This window comes from Microtus ochrogaster (genome assembly GCF_000317375.1).
Source record: "Microtus ochrogaster isolate Prairie Vole_2 chromosome 6 unlocalized genomic scaffold, MicOch1.0 chr6_random_2, whole genome shotgun sequence".
Classification (NCBI taxonomy): domain Eukaryota; kingdom Metazoa; phylum Chordata; class Mammalia; order Rodentia; family Cricetidae; genus Microtus; species Microtus ochrogaster.
In genome coordinates this window covers 2,028,461-2,035,456 of record NW_004949095.1, presented here as the reverse complement: position 1 = coordinate 2,035,456, position 6,996 = coordinate 2,028,461, and the positions used below count along the sequence as shown (strand labels likewise).

Here is a 6,996-nt window from a genome sequence, read left to right as displayed (position 1 = left end):
TCTTAACCTCTGAGCCATCTCTCCAGCCCCCTACACACTTAAAGTAATAGTCCACAACAGGCCATGTTGTTTCTAACAGCTGGTGGGAGTTTTTATGGTCCTTTTTCTTGGGGTACTTGTTACTTCCCTTGGGGGTGTACAGCTGTAGTTGGGCCTCTAAGAGCCTGTTAATTTGTTCTTCTGACTTCAAGCAATACAATCATTTCAAGGAGGATTTTTACAGAAAATCATCTTACAAATATGCCCCACGCACATTTTCCAAACCTTGTAAATGCACAATAATAACAGCCATCCTTTTGCTAAAACACGGAAGAATAGCAGTGCCTAGTAGACAGGTACTTATTTAAGTGTGTATGGAAAGGGTTGTGGTGACAGCCATGAACTGTAGCTGACATTTATGTTTGAAAACTTGTTGCTCATAAAAACAGTAAGGGGTTTGGGAGAAATATTTGTCTGCCTGGGCTCTGGTGTCCTTACAGGGTGTTGTGGGAGACACCGCTGGGTCATCAGGTTGAGTCACCTGCCAGCCACACACGCGAATGCCAGCCTAGGTTGTGATGGCATGAAAAAATAACAGTGTGTATAATGGGCTAGTAGTGAAAGTGAGTACCGTCTTTTGACTCTGTAGTGCACCTCGCTGGGGCCTCTGCACCCCCACTGCATGGGCAGCATGTCGATCGAGGGAAGTCTTAGTAGTTCTGGTTATGCTGGCTTAAAATGCAACTGCCAAAGAGAGGATGGAATTCAATTAAAGGCCTCTTAGTGAGGGAAATACCCTTATTCTAACTGTGTCATTTAAGAATTAAACTGGGGCAGACATTCACACACTAAGCCTTAAAGTTCAAGATAAGTTTGAATGATGAAATATTCATACTTTGTTTTATTTACTTAAATGGAGGATCATTTTAAGATGTCAGAAAGAGACATTTCATGGAGGAGATTTTAAAACTCATAAATCTTGGAGCTGGAGAGGTGGTTCAGAGGTTAAGAGCACTGGCTGCTCTTCCAGGGGTCCTGAGTTCAATTCCCAGCAACTACATGGTGGCTCACAACCATCTGTAACAGGATCTGATGCCCTCTTCTGGCCTGCAGGTATACATGCAGAACACTCATACATAAGATATAAATTAAAAAACCTAGGAAATCCTTATGACTTTCTCATTGTCACACATAAGCATGGTAGGAAGTAGCATTTTCATCTTATGTAGCTCAGATTTGAAGACTGCTTTTTTTTTTTTCAGACAGGATCAAAGATTCTAATGAGGCTGGGACCAAGTGACAGCTGCAGGGTGTATTTTGCTTTGGATTTTATAATTTGTATGATTTGAATATTTGTAAAATAAATTTAGGAACACATTCGAATAGATTCCTGTCACTTTTGATCACTGTTTTTGTACTTCAAGCAGCCTGTGGCAGGTGTTTTAAAGGGGAATAAATGTTCTCTCCATAAGCCTTATTCTCGGAGTTCAGCGCAGGTGGATTTCTTATTGCGGGACCTCATGATAGGTAAGTTATCAGAGATGGGGGGGGGTGACAGTTGCTTCTGCTGAAATACTAGGGTTGATTCATTTGACCCAGAAGTAGGGCATGGTGTCCAAGAGGATAAATTGACATCTAATGTTTAGTGTAACTTCTTCGAACAAAGGGAAGAACTATTTGAGATTTTTTTTGCCTTAACTCACTACTTACTATTCCCCATGATGGTTTCCTTTTACAAGGAAGAATTATAAGAAGCAGAGGAAAGGAAGAGATCAACTAAATAGTGTAAGCCAGGCTGCTGGAAGTCCTGCAGGAGGGTGAGGCAGAAGGACCGCAATTTCAAGGCCTGTTTGGATCATAGAGCAAATTCAAGACTACTCTGGTTAATGTGTGTGATCCTGTTAAAGTAAAAATGAATGAATGAGAGAGCCAAGGTTAGCTCTGCGGTAGACCAGTCACCTGGCTGTCAGGGATCAGTGCTTACTGCGATCGATATATATATATATATATACACAGTCATATGGAGGCATTATGTGAAACTAGGCTGAAAAGAAATAGAATCAGGGGGCTCGAGACATGGATCAACAGTTGAGAGCACTGGCTGCTCTTCCAGAAGACCTGGGTTTAATTCCCAGCATCCACATGGCAGCTCAGAACTGCTGCTCATAACTCCAGTTCCAGGGAATCTGACACCCTTACACAGACATACATGCAGGCAAAACACCAATGCACATAAAATAAAAATAAATCATTAAAAAATAAATAGGATCAGAGCATGTTCGTCCTTATAGGCAGCATGAAGGAATCCAGTGTTTACTCTTAGAAGAAAATAATGGTACTAGAAAGCTTTAAACAGAGAGGAGCTAAGAAAATTTATATTTTGAGAAGATATTCTGGCTGCTGAGTGGGTGGAAGGAAGCGAGAGAAGCCTCATAGAGTCTGGTCAGAAAGCTGTGTCAGTTTTGATTTGCTGAGGGTTGGATCCAGAATGTCCATAGTGGAGACAGACTTGGGTGGACTTGAGCTGTTTGGTTAAACCCCAGTGTGGGATAGGCTAGTGGCAACTGAGGTAGTTGTCTCTGAGTGGTGAGGTTGACTTCCAGCCATCTGACTGGAAGCAGTGAGGTTTTGTTGTAATCTGTTTGATTATTTGTCATTTTGGGACAGGGTATCACTGTGCAGCCCAGTTTGGCTTCTTAAACTCTAGTTCCACCTGCATCAGTCAGTCAAGTATGGTCATTATAGGTTTCTGCCACCATGCTTGGTCTATGAGTTTATTGTTAAATAGTTTTTGTCCAAAGATATAGCCAGCTGGAGAAGTGGAGTGGACGGTTGAAGCTGGGAATGAGATTTGGTTAGGGAACTATGTTGGAAGGTGACACCTACTTACAGTGGTTATGAAAACCCTTGTCTTCAATGGGAACATAAGGAGAGTTCCGGAGAGAGGGTCACAGGGCACGGGACTGAGTCTTGAGGAAACAGCATTTGGAGCTGGGGAAAGGTAGGATTCAACAGGGCTTGGTGGTGGAGATCAAGCGCCAGGAGGAAACCCTGCCTCAATGACGCCACACTGCCTAAGAGGGCTTGAGAAAAGCAGAAGTATCTGATGTCTCTGAAAGGGAACCCAGAAGGCAGAAGAGGAGTCAGGAGGCAGGCAGCTTTCCCTAAATAAGGAAGACAGCTCTGTGTCAACCTTAAACGTTCCTACTTGGATGCAGTCACAAGAGATGATTGTAACGCATACAGAGCTGTACCCAGAAGCTGAAATGGCAGCAGAAGCAGCGAGGCTCGCGTTGGCCAGCACAGCCGGTCAGGTTCAAACTTGCCACTGAGATGCCTGGCTCCTGAGGTAGTACTGCTTACATGGCAAGCATGCTGCCCCATCCAGACCTGCTGAGCTCATGCCCCCAGCTTGCTGCACCCCTGCCCCTCCTCCGTGTAGCCCTCAGCTTGCTGCCCACCAGTGGCTCCTGTCTCACAGGCCAGGGAGAGATGGTAAGACCAGGAACAGAGATAGTCCCTCTGGGGTTAGAGGCAACATGCCAGAAAGTTCCCGACCTTCCTTGAAAACACCTTCCTCTCTGGAGTCTTTGCTTATCTCACTTTGGAGAGTTTTGTGTTGAAACAGTCGTTTTGTTGTTGTTTTTGTTTTTAATACAATGAATGCCATACAGAAGCAATAACAAATGTGTATTGTATTGGGAGATTTCTGTGCAGTTTCTGGGGTGCAACCTAGAGGTATTCATGTAGTAGACACTGAACCCCTGAGCTACATTCTCAGTCCTACATTTTGTGAAATGTCAAAGTGAATTCCTGGACTTCTGGGGAATTCTGAGGCTCTTGTTTTTATTTGACTTTTCTGTTTTTACACTATTTGCTAATTTATTTATTTGTGTGTGTGCGGTTGTGCACGTGCCACGGAGAACATGTAGAGAGGTCAGAGGACAACTTGTAGGAGGGTCTTCCTCTTTCCGCCATGTAGACTCTGTGTCTTGAACTCAGGTCTTCAGACTTGGCAGCAAGCTCCCTTACCCACTGAGCCACCCCACCCTGAATGACCTTTCTTATGGTCAGATTGCCTATAGTATGTCTCTCCTTACTCTCCCTCCTCCTTCTCTTTCTGCTCCCTTCCATCATCTTTCTCGGCAACAGCGGTGCCAAGCACTGGACCAGGTACCATTGGAATAGAGGAGAGAGAAATTCTAGAGATGACTGAGTAATGCCCACAGATATGGCGTTGTAGACGGGAGCGGTGAGCTCTGTGGTCACGTGAGGAGGATTATTTCCGGTATTCAGAAAGAAGTCTGCAGGTTGTGAGCAGGGGAGAGCATAATCTAATTCATGTTTCTTAGAGCATCCAGTCAGTTCTGCGGAAATGCAAACCCGAAGATCAGAGGTAGCAAAGAGCTTAGGGTTCTGAAATTCGTGCAGGGGTCTAGGTGTTGAGGCCCAGGGGACAAGGGAAAGAGAGTTTAAGGACATGGGCCGCGTATACAGGGTTTTCAAAGGAGTTTGTGTCTTTTCATTTTGTTATTGCCTTTAAGGCACCAGCAAGCCCAGTGTCCACACATTGCTCCGAGGTGGAAATCAGATTGCTCTGGTGAAAAGTTGGGTACATATATTATTTGTTTTCGTGGGGTTGCTGTTGTTTGTCTGTCTGGGACAGATTTAGGCTAGGCTCACCTCTCACTCATGGCAGTCCTGCTTCAGCCCCCTGATTTTCAGAATCACAGCATGTGCCTCACAGCTGGATTTTCAGAATCACAGCATGTGCCTCACAGCTGGCACACAGCTTGCTTTTAAGTTTAGCACAATAGATGTGTTCTCTGTAACACCGGCGATCCTAGGCCTGCCAGCTTTTTACAATCTCTGGCAGCTGCTTGTTCCAAAAGATGCTATTTTCTTATGGGAAGTTTAAAAAGCGTATTGCCTGGATGAACCTGTGCGGCTCCTGTGCTATCCCATGGCCTGGTCCTAAGCACAGCCTAGGAAACATCTTCAGTTTCCTCTCATTCTCTGGAGTCTAGGGCTTGGAAACAGCCTTTGCCCCTCGGCTTCCTGTCCTAACTTGTCGGAGGCCAAGTGAGGGGTGGGAGGGCTGGGAACACCCCAGAGGGATTCCAGGCTCCTGGACTCCATAGTTCCTTTGATCTGTTCTCCTGAGGAGCGTGGGTGGTAGTGGGTGGACCAGCCCACGTCTGGCTGCTTGGCGGTCTCCTAAGAAGCACCTGGAGGGTCAGCGACCAAGCTATCAGAGTTATCATTATCACACACACTGCAGATTATCACACACATACTGCAGCAGTGCACAGCACCGTCAGACACAAGTGCCACCCACACTTTACTAGACTTACAGAAATATGTGAAAATCTTTGTAAGATGATTCCGGTTCCGAAGTGTTTATTTAGGGCTGGAGGTGAACTTGATGAATTGCATTCCTTTATCTGTGGGGAGAACCTGGCTGGCTGTCAGGAGCTGGAGTGAAGGAACAAAGAAGCAAATGAGATTTGAAGAGGTGTTTCTGACTTGGAAAGAGGGCGTGTGAATGGCTATGCAGAGAAATACTGACTGGGGGTAGCAAGAGCAACAGTGTCGTTTTGAGCCCATGTCCAGGGTTCATGTGTGCTTTATATTTTCTGTTTGTTTTTTTTCTTATTAGTTTTTGTTTGTGTGTGTGTGTGTGTATGCGTGTGCGTGTGTGTGTGCGCGCGCGCACGCGTGCCAGCACATGCCACAGCCCATGTGTGTGCAAGTTAGAGGACAATTTATGGGAGTCATTTCTCTCCTTCCACAATATGGGTTCCAAGGATTGAAGTTGGGTTGTCAGGCTTGATGGCAAAGTGCCTTTCTTTATCTGCTGAGCCATTTTGCCAACTCTGATTTTGTGTTTTTTGATGCAATATTTCATATTTTTATCTATCTGTATATATGCATGTATATATATTTAAATTGTGTGTATGTGTTTGTATGCACATGCCTGTGTGTACTAACATGAGTGTAGAGATCAGAGGACAATATTTTTTCCTCAGGAGCAGTTTTTTGAGACAATCTCTCATTAGCTCAATGCTCACTAGTTAGGCTAGGCCAGCTAGTCAGCAAGCCCCAGGAACCCAGCCCTGCCTCCCCAGTGCTTGGGTTATAAGCATGTGCCAGCATGCCCATAATTTTAATGTGGGTTCTGGGGATCAAACCCAGGTCTTCATGTTTGCCTAACAAGCACTGACTGAGCTATCTCTCCAGCCCCTGTAATGACATCTTAATGCCAACTCTAGACCCAGGCCTGCACATAGGGATGTTGGAAAACATGGGTAATGTGGTGTTTAATGAATATATACAAATTATATATGGATCCAACATCATCTTTGGAAAAATGTAGTAATAGGAGCGGTGGGCTGTGTCCCGCCACCCAGCTAGCTTTACCCGAAATAATTACACGGACACTGTATTTTTTTTTTTCGTCACAGCAACATTTATTGAGAACGGGGAGGCCAGCACGTTGCTCAGCTCCTCCCGCTTCCTCTCCTCCCGGATCATGTCCCGCACGAACTTGGTGTGCTTTGTGAGGAGCCCGCGCCGCCGGCTGTGCCTTGGCTGGCTTACGTTCTTCGTCACCTTGTGGCCCTTGTTAAGGCCCACGGCCATGGGGTAGCCCAGGGCCATGGCTGCTCCTCTCCGATGGCGGCCGTGACAGGAAGCACTATATTCTTTTAAACACTGCTTGGCCCATTTCTATCTAGCCTCTTCTAGGCTAACTCTCGCACCTGGACTAGCCCATTTCTAATAATCTGTTGTAGCCCATGAGGTGGCTTACCAGGGAGCTTCTAGCCTACGTCCATCCTGGGTCGGAGCTTCATTGCATGTGCCTCAGAGAGCAGAGCTATCCCCGCGTCCACCCAGGAGCCGGGAGCATAGTGTCTCTGCTCCAGAGAGCAGAGCTGTCGAGTCTGAGCTCACTTCCTCTTCCTCCCAGCATTCTGTTCTGTTTACTCCTCCCACCTATGTTCTAAGCTATGAGCC

The 6,996-nt window shown here is 45.9% G+C and overlaps 1 protein-coding gene across 1 annotated transcript in view; it reads left to right on the top strand.

Moving 5' to 3' along the window:
* The window catches only part of Lamc2 (laminin subunit gamma 2), a 65,065-nt gene that overhangs the window by 7,016 nt on the left and 51,053 nt on the right, over positions 1–6,996 (top strand). The window lies entirely within an intron of this gene.